The sequence below is a fragment of the Haliotis asinina genome, chromosome 3 (assembly GCF_037392515.1).
Source record: "Haliotis asinina isolate JCU_RB_2024 chromosome 3, JCU_Hal_asi_v2, whole genome shotgun sequence".
NCBI lineage: Eukaryota > Metazoa > Mollusca > Gastropoda > Lepetellida > Haliotidae > Haliotis > Haliotis asinina.
In genome coordinates this window covers 83326252-83342300 of record NC_090282.1, presented here as the reverse complement: position 1 = coordinate 83342300, position 16049 = coordinate 83326252, and the positions used below count along the sequence as shown (strand labels likewise).

Here is a 16049-nt window from a genome sequence, read left to right as displayed (position 1 = left end):
CAGTAATGCCTATTGTACACTCCGGTTCAAAACATTCCTTTTGCTTCTGGTCACCAAGATAAAAAATCTACCTTTGAGTGCTCAGTGTCCATTGAAATGGTATTTTCCATCCAAAAATCATTGCCCATTGTCATTTTAACAGATAACACAGTCCTTTTGTATATGGTCAATAAGATAGATCCTCTACTTTGGAATGCCCAGTGTCCACTGAAATGTTATTTTCCATCCAAAAAACATTGCTCATTGTCATTTTAATAGATGAGAGAGGGAAATAAGGTTGTGCTGACAGTACCGCTTTTCAATTTTGTGTTAAAAGAGTTGTACTACGACCCCGACGAGACTCGAACTCACAATCTTCTGATTCGAAGTCAGACGCCTTATCCATTAGGCCACGAGGCCAACTATCTCACAGACGCAGTAATGCCTATTGTACACTCCGGTTCAAAACATTCCTTTTACTTCTGGTCACCAAGATAAAAAATCTACCTTTGAGTGCTCAGTGTCCATTGAAATGGTATTTTCCATCCAAAAAACATTGCCCATTGTCATTTTAACAGATAACACAGTCCTTTTGTATATGGTCAGTAAGATACATCCTTGACTTTGGAATGCCCAGTGTCCACTGAAATGTTATTTTCCATCCAAAAAACATTGCTCATTGTCATTTTAATAGATGAGAGAGGGAAATAAGGTTGTGCTGACAATACCGCTTTTCAATTTTGTATGAAAAGAGTTGTACTACGACCTCGACGGGACTCGAACTCGCAATCTTCTGATTCGAAGTCAGACGCCTCATAGATTAGGCCACGAGGCCAAAGATCTTACAGACGCAGTAATGCCTATTGTACACTCCGGTTTAAAACATTCCTTTTGCTTCTGGTCACCAAGATAAAAAATCTACCTTTGAATGCTCAGTGTCCATTGAAATGGTATTTTCCATCCAAAAAACATTGCCCATTGTCATTTTAACAGATAGCACAGTCCTTTTGTATATGGTCAATGAGGTAGATCCTCTACTTTGGAATGCCCAGTGTCCACTGAAATGTTATTTTCCATCCAAAAAACATTGCTCATTGTCATTTTAATAGATGAGAGAGGGAAATAAGGTTGTGCTGACAGTACCGCTTTTCAATTTTGTGTTAAAAGAGTTGTACTACGACCCCGACGAGACTCGAACTCACAATCTTCTGATTCGAAGTCAGACGCCTTATCCATTAGGCCATGAGGCCAACTATCTCACAGACGCAGTAATGCCTATTGTACACTCCGGTTCAAAACATTCCTTTTACTTCTGGTCACCAAGATAAAAAATCTACCTTTGAGTGCTCAGTGTCCATTGAAATGGTATTTTCCATCCAAAAAACATTGCCCATTGTCATTTTAACAGATAACACAGTCCTTTTGTATATGGTCAGTAAGATACATCCTGTACTTTGGAATGCCCAGTGTCCACTGAAATGTTATTTTCCATCCAAAAAACATTGCTCATTGTCATTTTAATAGATGAGAGAGGGAAATAAGGTTGTGCTGACAATACCGCTTTTCAATTTTGTATAAAAAGAGTTGTACTACGACCTCGACGGGACTCGAACTGGCAATCTTCTGATTCGAAGTCAGACGCCTTCTCCATTAGGCCACGAGGCCAACGATCTTACAGACGCAGTAATGCCTATTGTACACTCCGGTTCAAAACATTCTTTCATTCTCTGGTCACCAAGATAAATACCTTACTTTTGAATGCTCAGTGTCCATTGAAATGGTATGTTCCATCCAAAAAACATTGCTCATTGTCATTTGAATAGATGAGAGAATGAAATAAGGCTGTGCTGACTGTACCGGTTTTCCATTTTGTATAAAAAGAGTTGTACTACGACCCCGACGAGACTCGAACTCGCAATCTTCTGATTCGAAGTCAGTCGCCTTATCCATTAGGCCACGAGGCCAACCATCTTGCAGACGCAGTAATGCCTATTGTACACTCCGGTTCAAAACATTCCTTTTGCTTCTGGTCACCAAGATAAAAAATCTACCTTTGAGTGCTCAGTGTCCATTGAAATGGTATTTTCCATCCAAAAATCATTGCCCATTGTCATTTTAACAGATAACACAGTCCTTTTGTATATGGTCAAAAAGATAGATCCTCTACTTTGGAATGCCCAGTGTCCACTGAAATGTTATTTTCCATCCAAAAAACATTGCTCATTGTAATTTTAATAGATGAGAGAGGGAAATAAGGTTGTGCTGACAGTACCGCTTTTCAATTTTGTGTTAAAAGAGTTGTACTACGACCCCGACGAGACTCGAACTCACAATCTTCTGATTCGAAGTCAGACGCCTTATCCATTAGGCCACGAGGCCAACTATCTCACAGACGCAGTAATGCCTATTGTACACTCCGGTTCAAAACATTCCTTTTACTTCTGGTCACCAAGATAAAAAATCTACCTTTGAGTGCTCAGTGTCCATTGAAATGGTATTTTCCATCCAAAAAACATTGCCCATTGTCATTTTAACAGATAACACAGTCCTTTTGTATATGGTCAGTAAGATACATCCTTGACTTTGGAATGCCCAGTGTCCACTGAAATGTTATTTTCCATCCAAAAAACATTGCTCATTGTCATTTTAATAGATGAGAGAGGGAAATAAGGTTGTGCTGACAATACCGCTTTTCAATTTTGTATAAAAGGAGTTGTACTACGACCCCGACGAGACTCGAACTCGCAATCTTCTGATTCGAAGTCAGACGCCTTATCCATTAGGCCACGAGGACAACGATCTTACAGACGCACTAATGCCTATTGTACACTGCGGATCAAAACATTCTTTCTTTCTCTGGTCACCAAGATAAATACCTTAGTTTTGAATGCCCAGTGTCTACTGAAATGTTGTTTTCCATCCAAAAAGCATTGCTCATTGTCATTTTAATAGATGAGAGAGGGAAATAAGGTTGTGCTGACTGTAGCGCTTTTCAATTTTGTATAAAAAGAGTTGTACAACGACCCCGACGAGACTCGAACTCGCAATCTTCTGATTCGAAGTCAGACACCTTATCCATTAGGCCACGAGGCCAACGATCTTACAGACGCAGTAATGCCTATTGTACACTCCAGTTCAAAACATTCCTTTTGCTTCTGGTCACCAAGATAAAAAATCTACTTTTGAATGCTCAGTGTCCATTGTAATGGTATTTTCCATCTGAAAAAACATTGCCCATTGTCATTTTAACAGATAACACAGTCCTTTTGTATATGGTCAATTAGATAGATCCTCTACTTTGGAATGCCCAGTGTCCACTGAAATGTTAGTTTCCCTCCAAAAAACATTGCTCATTGTCATTTTAATAGATGAGAGAGGGAAATAAGGTTGTGCTGACTGTAGCGCTTTTCAATTTTGTATGAAAAGAGTTGTACTACGACCCCGACGAGACTCGAACTCGCAATCTTCTGATTCGAAGTCAGACACCTTATCCACTAGGCCACGAGGCCAACGATCTTACAGACGCAGTAATGCCTATTGTACACTCCGGTTCAAAACATTCCTTTTGCTTCTGGTCACCAAGATAAAAAATCTACTTTTGAATGCTCAGTGTCCATTGTAATGGTATTTTCCATCTGAAAAACATTGCCCATTGTCATTTTAACAGATAACACAGTCCTTTTGTATATGGTCAATTAGATAGATCCTCTACTTTGGAATGCCCAGTGTCCACTGAAATGTTAGTTTCCCTCCAAAATACATTGCTCATTGTTATTTTAATAGATGAGGGAGGGAAATAAGGTTGTGCTGACTGTAGCGCTTTTCAATTTTGTATAAAAAGAGTTGTACTACGACCCCGACGAGACTCGAACTCGCAATCTTCTGATTCGAAGTCAGACACCTTATCCATTAGGCCACGAGGCCAACGATCTTACAGACGCAGTAATGCCTATTGTACACACCGGTTCAAAACATTTTTTCTTTCTCTGGTCACCAAGATAAATACCTTAGTTTTGAATGCACACTGTTTACTGAAATGTTATTTTCCATCCAAAAAACATTGCTCATTGTCATTTTAATAGATGAAAGAGGGAAATAAGGTTGTGCTGACTGTGGCGCTTTTCAATTTTGTATAAAAAGAGTTGTACTACGACCCCGACGAGACTCGAACTCGCAATCTTCTGATTCGAAGTCAGACGCCTCATCCATTAGGCCACGAGGCCAACTATCTTACAGACGCAGTAATGCGTATTGTACACTCCTTTTCAAACATTCTTTCTTTCTCTGGTCACCAAGATAAATAGCTTACTTTTGAATGCCCACTGTTTACTGAAATGGTATTTTCCATCTGAAAAACATTGCCCATTGTCATTTTAACAGATACCACAGTCCTTTTGTATATGGTCAATTAGATAGATCCTCTACTTTGGAATGCCCAGTGTCCACTGAAATGTTATTTTCCATCCAAAAAACATTGCTTATTGTCATTTTAATAGATGAGAGAGGGAAGTAAGGTTGTGCTGACTGTAGCGCTTTTCAATTTTGTATAAAAAGAGTTGTACTACGACCCCAACGAGACTCGAACTCGCAATCTTCTGATTCGAAGTCAGACGCCTTATCCATTAGGCCACGAGGACAACGATCTTACAGACGCAGTAATGCCTATTGTACACTCCGGTTCAAACATTCTTTCTTTCTCTGGTCACCAAGATAAATACCTTACTTTTGAATGCCCACTGTTTACTGAAATGGTATTTTCCATCTGAAAAACATTGCCCATTGTCATTTTAACAGACACCACAGTCCTTTTGTATTTGGTCAATTAGATAGATCCTGTACTTTGGAATGCCCAGTGTCCACTGAAATGTTATTTTCCATCCAAAAAACATTGCTCATTGTCATTTTAATAGATGAGGGAGGGAAATAAGGTTGTGCTGATTGTAGCGCTTTTCAATTTTGTATAAAAAGAGTTGTACTACGACCCCGACGAGACTCGAACTCGCAATCTTCTGATTCGAAGTCAGACACCTTATCCATTAGGCCACGAGGCCAACGATCTTACAGACGCAGTAATGCCTATTGTACACTCCGGTTCAAAACATTCCTTTTGCTTCTGGTCACCAAGATAAAAAATCTACTTTTGAATGCTCAGTGTCCATTGTAATGGTATTTTCCATCTGAAAAACATTGCCCATTGTCATTTTAACAGATAACACAGTCCTTTTGTATATGGTCAATTAGATAGATCCTCTACTTTGGAATGCCCAGTGTCCACTGAAATGTTAGTTTCCCTCCAAAATACATTGCTCATTGTCATTTTAATAGATGAGAGAGGGAAATAAGGTTGTGCTGACTGTAGCGCTTTTCAATTTTGTATAAAAAGAGTTGTACTACGACCCCGACGAGACTCGAACTCGCAATCTTCTGATTCGAAGTCAGACACCTTATCCATTAGGCCACGAGGCCAACGATCTTACAGACGCAGTAATGCCTATTGTACACTCCGGTTCAAAACATTCCTTTTGCTTCTGGTCACCAAGATGAAAAATCTACTTTTGAATGCTCAGTGTCCATTGTAATGGTATTTTCCATCTGAAAAACATTGCCCATTGTCATTTTAACAGATAACACAGTCCTTTTGTATATGGTCAATTAGATAGATCCTCTACTTTGGAATGCCCAGTGTCCACTGAAATGTTAGTTTCCCTCCAAAATACATTGCTCATTGTTATTTTAATAGATGAGGGAGGGAAATAAGGTTGTGCTGACTGTAGCGCTTTTCAATTTTGTATAAAAAGAGTTGTACTACGACCCCGACGAGACTCGAACTCGCAATCTTCTGATTCGAAGTCAGACGCCTCATCCATTAGGCCACGAGGCCAACTATCTTACAGACGCAGTAATGCCTATTGTACACTCCGGTTCAAACATTCTTTCTTTCTCTGGTCACCAAGATAAATAGCTTACTTTTGAATGCCCACTGTTTACTGAAATGGTATTTTCCATCTGAAAAACATTGCCCATTGTCATTTTAACAGATACCACAGTCCTTTTGTATATGGTCAATTAGATAGATCCTCTACTTTGGAATGCCCAGTGTCCACTGAAATGTTATTTTCCATCCAAAAAACATTGCTCATTGTCATTTTAATAGATGAAAGAGGGAAATAAGGTTGTGCTGACTGTGGCGCTTTTCAATTTTGTATAAAAAGAGTTGTACTACGACCCCAACGAGACTCGAACTCGCAATCTTCTGATTCGAAGTCAGACGCCTCATCCATTAGGCCACGAGGCCAACCATCTTACAGACGCAGTAATGCGTATTGTACACTCCGGTTCAAACATTCTTTCTTTCTCTGGTCACCAAGATAAATAGCTTACTTTTGAATGCCCAATGTTTACTGAAATGGTATTTTCCATCTGAAAAACATTGCCCATTGTCATTTTAACAGATACCACAGTCCTTTTGTATATGGTCAATTAGATAGATCCTCTACTTTGGAATGCCCAGTGTCCACTGAAATGTTATTTTCCATCCAAAAAACATTGCTTATTGTCATTTTAATAGATGAGAGAGGGAAGTAAGGTTGTGCTGACTGTAGCGCTTTTCAATTTTGTATAAAAAGAGTTGTACTACGACCCCAACGAGACTCGAACTCGCAATCTTCTGATTCGAAGTCAGACGCCTTATCCATTAGGCCACGAGGACAACGATCTTACAGACGCAGTAATGCCTATTGTACACTCCGGTTCAAACATTCTTTCTTTCTCTGGTCACCAAGATAAATACCTTACTTTTGAATGCCCACTGTTTACTGAAATGGTATTTTCCATCTGAAAAACATTGCCCATTGTCATTTTAACAGACACCACAGTCCTTTTGTATTTGGTCAATTAGATAGATCCTGTACTTTGGAATGCCCAGTGTCCACTGAAATGTTAGTTTCCATCCAAAAAACATTGCTCATTGTCATTTTAATAGATGAGGGAGGGAAATAAGGTTGTGCTGATTGTAGCGCTTTTCAATTTTGTATAAAAAGAGTTGTACTACGACCCCGACGAGACTCGAACTCGCAATCTTCTGATTCGAAGTCAGACACCTTATCCATTAGGCCACGAGGCCAACGATCTTACAGACGCAGTAATGCCTATTGTACACTCCGGTTCAAAACATTCCTTTTGCTTCTGGTCACCAAGATAAAAAATCTACTTTTGAATGCTCAGTGTCCATTGTAATGGTATTTTCCATCTGAAAAACATTGCCCATTGTCATTTTAACAGATAACACAGTCCTTTTGTATATGGTCAATTAGATAGATCCTCTACTTTGGAATGCCCAGTGTCCACTGAAATGTTAGTTTCCCTCCAAAATACATTGCTCATTGTCATTTTAATAGATGAGAGAGGGAAATAAGGTTGTGCTGACTGTAGCGCTTTTCAATTTTGTATAAAAAGAGTTGTACTACGACCCCGACGAGACTCGAACTCGCAATCTTCTGATTCGAAGTCAGACACCTTATCCATTAGGCCACGAGGCCAACGATCTTACAGACGCAGTAATGCCTATTGTACACTCCGGTTCAAAACATTCCTTTTGCTTCTGGTCACCAAGATGAAAAATCTACTTTTGAATGCTCAGTGTCCATTGAAATGGTATTTTCCATCTGAAAAACATTGCCCATTGTCATTTTAACAGATAACACAGTCCTTTTGTATATGGTCAATTAGATAGATCCTCTACTTTGGAATGCCCAGTGTCCACTGAAATGTTAGTTTCCCTCCAAAATACATTGCTCATTGTTATTTTAATAGATGAGGGAGGGAAATAAGGTTGTGCTGACTGTAGCGCTTTTCAATTTTGTATAAAAAGAGTTGTACTACGACCCCGACGAGACTCGAACTCGCAATCTTCTGATTCGAAGTCAGACGCCTCATCCATTAGGCCACGAGGCCAACTATCTTACAGACGCAGTAATGCCTATTGTACACTCCGGTTCAAACATTCTTTCTTTCTCTGGTCACCAAGATAAATAGCTTACTTTTGAATGCCCACTGTTTACTGAAATGGTATTTTCCATCTGAAAAACATTGCCCATTGTCATTTTAACAGATACCACAGTCCTTTTGTATATGGTCAATTAGATAGATCCTCTACTTTGGAATGCCCAGTGTCCACTGAAATGTTATTTTCCATCCAAAAAACATTGCTCATTGTCATTTTAATAGATGAAAGAGGGAAATAAGGTTGTGCTGACTGTGGCGCTTTTCAATTTTGTATAAAAAGAGTTGTACTACGACCCCGACGAGACTCGAACTCGCAATCTTCTGATTCGAAGTCAGACGCCTCATCCATTAGGCCACGAGGCCAACTATCTTACAGACGCAGTAATGCGTATTGTACACTCCGGTTCAAACATTCTTTCTTTCTCTGGTCACCAAGATAAATAGCTTACTTTTGAATGCCCACTGTTTACTGAAATGGTATTTTCCATCTGAAAAACATTGCCCATTGTCATTTTAACAGATACCACAGTCCTTTTGTATATGGTCAATTAGATAGATCCTCTACTTTGGAATGCCCAGTGTCCACTGAAATGTTATTTTCCATCCAAAAAACATTGCTCATTGTCATTTTAATAGATGAGAGAGGGAAGTAAGGTTGTGCTGACTGTAGCGCTTTTCAATTTTGTATAAAAAGAGTTGTACTACGACCCCAACGAGACTCGAACTCGCAATCTTCTGATTCGAAGTCAGACGCCTTATCCATTAGGCCACGAGGACAACGATCTTACAGACGCAGTAATGCCTATTGTACACTCCGGTTCAAACATTCTTTCTTTCTCTGGTCACCAAGATAAATACCTTACTTTTGAATGCCCACTGTTTACTGAAATGGTATTTTCCATCTGAAAAACATTGCCCATTGTTATTTTAACAGACACCACAGTCCTTTTGTATTTGGTCAATTAGATAGATCCTCTACTTTGGAATGCCCAGTGTCCACTGAAATGTTATTTTCCATCCAAAAAACATTGCTCATTGTCATTTTAATAGATGAGGGAGGGAAATAAGGTTGTGCTGACTGTAGCGCTTTTCAATTTTGTATAAAAAGAGTTGTACTACGACCCCGACGAGACTCGAACTCGCAATCTTCTGATTCGAAGTCAGACACCTTATCCATTAGGCCACGAGGCCAACGATCTTACAGACGCAGTAATGCCTATTGTACACTCCGGTTCAAAACATTCCTTTTGCTTCTGGTCACCAAGATAAAAAATCTACTTTTGAATGCTCAGTGTCCATTGTAATGGTATTTTCCATCTGAAAAACATTGCCCATTGTCATTTTAACAGATAACACAGTCCTTTTGTATATGGTCAATTAGATAGATCCTCTACTTTGGAATGCCCAGTGTCCACTGAAATGTTAGTTTCCCTCCAAAATACATTGCTCATTGTCATTTTAATAGATGAGAGAGGGAAATAAGGTTGTGCTGACTGTAGCGCTTTTCAATTTTGTATAAAAAGAGTTGTACTACGACCCCGACGAGACTCGAACTCGCAATCTTCTGATTCGAAGTCAGACACCTTATCCATTAGGCCACGAGGCCAACGATCTTACAGACGCAGTAATGCCTATTGTACACTCCGGTTCAAAACATTCCTTTTGCTTCTGGTCACCAAGATGAAAAATCTACTTTTGAATGCTCAGTGTCCATTGAAATGGTATTTTCCATCTGAAAAACATTGCCCATTGTCATTTTAACAGAAAACACAGTCCTTTTGTATATGGTCAATTAGATAGATCCTCTACTTTGGAATGCCCAGTGTCCACTGAAATGTTAGTTTCCCTCCAAAATACATTGCTCATTGTTATTTTAATAGATGAGGGAGGGAAATAAGGTTGTGCTGACTGTAGCGCTTTTCAATTTTGTATAAAAAGAGTTGTACTACGACCCCGACGAGACTCGAACTCGCAATCTTCTGATTCGAAGTCAGACGCCTCATCCATTAGGCCACGAGGCCAACTATCTTACAGACGCAGTAATGCCTATTGTACACTCCGGTTCAAACATTCTTTCTTTCTCTGGTCACCAAGATAAATAGCTTACTTTTGAATGCCCACTGTTTACTGAAATGGTATTTTCCATCTGAAAAACATTGCCCATTGTCATTTTAACAGATACCACAGTCCTTTTGTATATGGTCAATTAGATAGATCCTCTACTTTGGAATGCCCAGTGTCCACTGAAATGTTATTTTCCATCCAAAAAACATTGCTCATTGTCATTTTAATAGATGAAAGAGGGAAATAAGGTTGTGCTGACTGTGGCGCTTTTCAATTTTGTATAAAAAGAGTTGTACTACGACCCCGACGAGACTCGAACTCGCAATCTTCTGATTCGAAGTCAGACGCCTCATCCATTAGGCCACGAGGCCAACTATCTTACAGACGCAGTAATGCGTATTGTACACTCCGGTTCAAACATTCTTTCTTTCTCTGGTCACCAAGATAAATAGCTTACTTTTGAATGCCCACTGTTTACTGAAATGGTATTTTCCATCTGAAAAACATTGCCCATTGTCATTTTAACAGATACCACAGTCCTTTTGTATATGGTCAATTAGATAGATCCTCTACTTTGGAATGCCCAGTGTCCACTGAAATGTTATTTTCCATCCAAAAAACATTGCTCATTGTCATTTTAATAGATGAGAGAGGGAAGTAAGGTTGTGCTGACTGTAGCGCTTTTCAATTTTGTATAAAAAGAGTTGTACTACGACCCCAACGAGACTCGAACTCGCAATCTTCTGATTCGAAGTCAGACGCCTTATCCATTAGGCCACGAGGACAACGATCTTACAGACGCAGTAATGCCTATTGTACACTCCGGTTCAAACATTCTTTCTTTCTCTGGTCACCAAGATAAATACCTTACTTTTGAATGCCCACTGTTTACTGAAATGGTATTTTCCATCTGAAAAACATTGCCCATTGTTATTTTAACAGACACCACAGTCCTTTTGTATTTGGTCAATTAGATAGATCCTCTACTTTGGAATGCCCAGTGTCCACTGAAATGTTATTTTCCATCCAAAAAACATTGCTCATTGTCATTTTAATAGATGAGGGAGGGAAATAAGGTTGTGCTGACTGTAGCGCTTTTCAATTTTGTATAAAAAGAGTTGTACTACGACCCCGACGAGACTCGAACTCGCAATCTTCTGATTCGAAGTCAGACACCTTATCCATTAGGCCACGAGGCCAACGATCTTACAGACGCAGTAATGCCTATTGTACACTCCGGTTCAAAACATTCCTTTTGCTTCTGGTCACCAAGATAAAAAATCTACTTTTGAATGCTCAGTGTCCATTGTAATGGTATTTTCCATCTGAAAAACATTGCCCATTGTCATTTTAACAGATAACACAGTCCTTTTGTATATGGTCAATTAGATAGATCCTCTACTTTGGAATGCCCAGTGTCCACTGAAATGTTAGTTTCCCTTCAAAATACATTGCTCATTGTCATTTTAATAGATGAGAGAGGGAAATAAGGTTGTGCTGACTGTAGCGCTTTTCAATTTTGTATAAAAAGAGTTGTACTACGACCCCGACGAGACTCGAACTCGCAATCTTCTGATTCGAAGTCAGACACCTTATCCATTAGGCCACGAGGCCAACGATCTTACAGACGCAGTAATGCCTATTGTACACTCCGGTTCAAAACATTCCTTTTGCTTCTGGTCACCAAGATGAAAAATCTACTTTTGAATGCTCAGTGTCCATTGTAATGGTATTTTCCATCTGAAAAACATTGCCCATTGTCATTTTAACAGATAACACAGTCCTTTTGTATATGGTCAATTAGATAGATCCTCTACTTTGGAATGCCCAGTGTCCACTGAAATGTTAGTTTCCCTCCAAAATACATTGCTCATTGTTATTTTAATAGATGAGGGAGGGAAATAAGGTTGTGCTGACTGTAGCGCTTTTCAATTTTGTATAAAAAGAGTTGTACTACGACCCCGACGAGACTCGAACTCGCAATCTTCTGATTCGAAGTCAGACACCTTATCCATTAGGCCACGAGGCCAACGATCTTACAGACGCAGTAATGCCTATTGTACACTCCGGTTCAAAACATTCTTTCTTTCTCTGGTCACCAAGATAAATAGCTTACTTTTGAATGCCCACTGTTTACTGAAATGGTATTTTCCATCTGAAAAACATTGCCCATTGTCATTTTAACAGATACCACAGTCCTTTTGTTTATGGTCAATTAGATAGATCCTCTACTTTGGAATGCCCAGTGTCCACTGAAATGTTATTTTCCATCCAAAAAACATTGCTCATTGTCATTTTAATAGATGAGAGAGGGAAGTAAGGTTGTGCTGACTGTAGCGCTTTTCAATTTTGTATAAAAAGAGTTGTACTACGACCCCGACGAGACTCGAACTCGCAATCTTCTGATTCGAAGTCAGACGCCTTATCCATTAGGCCACGAGGACAACGATCTTACAGACGCAGTAATGCCTATTGTTCACTCCGGTTTAAAACATTCCTTTTGCTTCTTGTCACCAAGATACAAAAATCTACTTTTGAATGCTCAGTGTCCATTGTAATGGTATTTTCCATCTGAAAAACATTGCCCATTGTCATTTTAACAGATAACACAGTCCTTTTGTATATGGTCAATTAGATAGATCCTCTACTTTGGAATGCCCAGTGTCCACTGAAATGTTAGTTTCCCTCCAAAATACATTGCTCATTGTTATTTTAATAGATGAGGGAGGGAAATAAGGTTGTGCTGACTGTGGCGCTTTTCAATTTTGTATAAAAGGAGTTGTACTACGACCCCGACGAGACTTGAACTCGCAATCTTCTGATTCGAAGTCAGACGCCTTATCCATTAGGCCACGAGGCCAACGATCTTACAGACGCAGTAATGCCTATTGTACACTGCGGATCAAAACATTTTTTCTTTCTCTGGTCACCAAGATAAATACCTTACTTTTGAATCCTCACTGTTCACTGAAATGTTATTTTCCATCCAAAAAACATTGCTCATTGTCATTTTAAAAGATGAAAGAGGGAAATAAGGTTGTGCTGACTGTGGCGCTTTTCAATTTTGTATAAAAAGAGTTGTACTACGACCACGACGAGACTCGAACTCGCAATCTTCTGATTCGAAGTCAGACGCCTTATCCATTAGGCCACGAGGACAACGATCTTACAGACGCAGTAATGCCTATTGTACACTGCGGATCAAAACATTCTTTCTTTCTCTGGTCACCAAGATAAATACCTTACTTTTGAATGCCCAGTGTCCACTGAAATGTTAGTTTCCATCCAAAAAACATTGCTCATTGTCATTTTGATAGATGAGAGAGGGAAATAAGGTTGTGCTGACTGTAGCGCTTTTCAGTTTTGTATAAAAAGAGTTGTACTACGACCCCGACGAGACTCGAACTCGCAATCTTCTGATTCGAAGTCAGACGCCTTATCCATTAGGCCACGAGGCCAACTATCTTACAGACGCAGTAATGCGTATTGTACACTCCGGTTCAAACATTCTTTCTTTCTCTTTTCACCAAGATAAATAGCTTACTTTTGAATGCCCACTGTTTACTGAAATGGTATTTTCCATCTGAAAAACATTGCCCATTGTCATTTTAACAGATAACACAGTCCTTTTGTATATGGTCAATTAGATAGATCCTCTACTTTGGAATGCCCAGTGTCCACTGAAATGTTAGTTTCCCTCCAAAATACATTGCTCATTATTATTTTAATAGATGAGGGAGGGAAAAAAGGTTGTGCTGACTGTAGCGCTTTTCAATTTTGTATAAAAGGAGTTGTACTACGACCCCGACGAGACTCGAACTCGCAATCTTCTGATTCGAAGTCAGACGCCTCATCCATTAGGCCACGAGGACAACGATCTTACAGACGCACTAATGCCTATTGTACACTGCGGATCAAAACATTCTTTCTTTCTCTTGTCACCAAGATAAATACCTTAGTTTTGAATGCCCAGTGTCTACTGAAATGTTGTTTTCCATCCAAAAAGCATTGCTCATTGTCATTTTAATAGATGAGAGAGGGAAATAAGGTTGTGCTGACTGTAGCGCTTTTCAATTTTGTATAAAAAGAGTTGTACAACGACCCCGACGAGACTCGAACTCGCAATCTTCTGATTCGAAGTCAGACACCTTATCCATTAGGCCACGAGGCCAACGATCTTACAGACGCAGTAATGCCTATTGTACACTCCAGTTAAAAACATTCCTTTTGCTTCTGGTCACCAAGATAAAAAATCTACTTTTGAATGCTCAGTGTCCATTGTAATGGTATTTTCCATCTGAAAAACATTGCCCATTGTCATTTTAACAGATAACACAGTCCTTTTGTATATGGTCAATTAGATAGATCCTCTACTTTGGAATGCCCAGTGTCCACTGAAATGTTAGTTTCCCTCCAAAATACATTGCTCATTGTCATTTTAATAGATGAGAGAGGGAAATAAGTTTGTGCTGACTGTAGCGCTTTTCAATTTTGTATAAAAAGAGTTGTACTACGACCCCGACGAGACTCGAACTCGCAATCTTCTGATTCGAAGTCAGACACCTTATCCATTAGGCCATGAGGCGAACGATCTTACAGACGCAGTAATGCCTATTGTACACTCCGGTTCAAAACATTTTTTCTTTCTCTGGTCACCAAGATAAATACCTTACTTTTAAATGCTCACTGTTTACTGAAATGTTATTTTCCATCCAAAAAACATTGCTCATTGTCAGTTTAATAGATGAAAGAGGGAAATAAGGTTGTGCTGACTGTGGCTCTTTTCAATTTTGTATAAAAAGAGTTGTACTACGACCCCGACGAGACTCGAACTCGCAATCTTCTGATTCGAAGTCAGACGCCTCATCCATAAGGCCACGAGGCCAACGATCTTACAGACGCAGTAATGCCTATTGTACACTCCGGATCAAAACATTCTTTCTTTCTCTGGTCACCAAGATAAATACCTTACTTTTGAATGCCCAGTGTCCACTGAAATGTTAGTTTCCATCCAAAAAACATTGCTCATTGTCATTTTGATAGATGAGAGAGGGAAATAAGGTTGTGCTGACTGTAGCGCTTTTCAGTTTTGTATAGAAAGAGTTGTACTACGACCCCGACGAGACTCGAACTCGCAATCTTCTGATTCGAAGTCAGACGCCTTATCCATTAGGCCACGAGGCCAACTATCTTACAGACGCAGTAATGCGTATTGTACACTCCGGTTCAAACATTCTTTCTTTCTCTGGTCACCAAGATAAATAGCTTACTTTTGAATGCCCACTGTTTACTGAAATGGTATTTTCCATCTGAAAAACATTGCCCATTGTCATTTTAACAGATAACACAGTCCTTTTGTATATGGTCAATTAGATAGATCCTCTACTTTGGAATGCCCAGTGTCCACTGAAATGTTAGTTTCCCTCCAAAATACATTGCCCATTGTTATTTTAATAGATGAGGGAGGGAAATAAGGTTGTGCTGACTGTAGCGCTTTTCAATTTTGTATAAAAGGAGTTGTACTACGACCCCGACGAGACTCGAACTCGCAATCTTCTGATTCGAAGTCAGACGCCTTATCCATTAGGCCACGAGGACAACGATCTTACAGACGCACTAATGCCTATTGTACACTGCGGATCAAAACATTCTTTCTTTCTCTTGTCACCAAGATAAATACCTTAGTTTTGAATGCCCAGTGTCCACTGAAATGTTGTTTTCCATCCAAAAAGCATTGCTCATTGTCATTTTAATAGATGAGAGAGGGAAATAAGGTTGTGCTGACTGTAGCGCTTTTCAATTTTGTATAAAAAGAGTTGTACAACGACCCCGACGAGACTCGAACTCGCAATCTTCTGATTCGAAGTCAGACACCTTATCCATTAGGCCACGAGGCCAACGATCTTACAGACGCAGTAATGCCTATTGTACACTCCAGTTCAAAACATTCCTTTTGCTTCTGGTCACCAAGATAAAAAATCTACTTTTGAATGCCCAGTGTC

At 39.5% G+C, this 16049-nt stretch overlaps 2 non-coding genes across 2 annotated transcripts; both read right to left on the bottom strand.

Annotated features, from left to right (window-relative positions):
• Positions 1-13432: 13432 nt before the first annotated feature.
• On the bottom strand, positions 13433-13505 carry Trnar-ucg (transfer RNA arginine (anticodon UCG)). The gene has a single exon. It is a non-coding gene; the product is annotated as a tRNA-Arg (tRNA).
• Positions 13506-15158: 1653 nt separating this feature from the next.
• Trnar-ucg (transfer RNA arginine (anticodon UCG)) lies at positions 15159-15231 on the bottom strand. The gene has a single exon. It is a non-coding gene; the product is annotated as a tRNA-Arg (tRNA).
• Between the last annotated feature and the right edge of the window lie 818 nt (positions 15232-16049).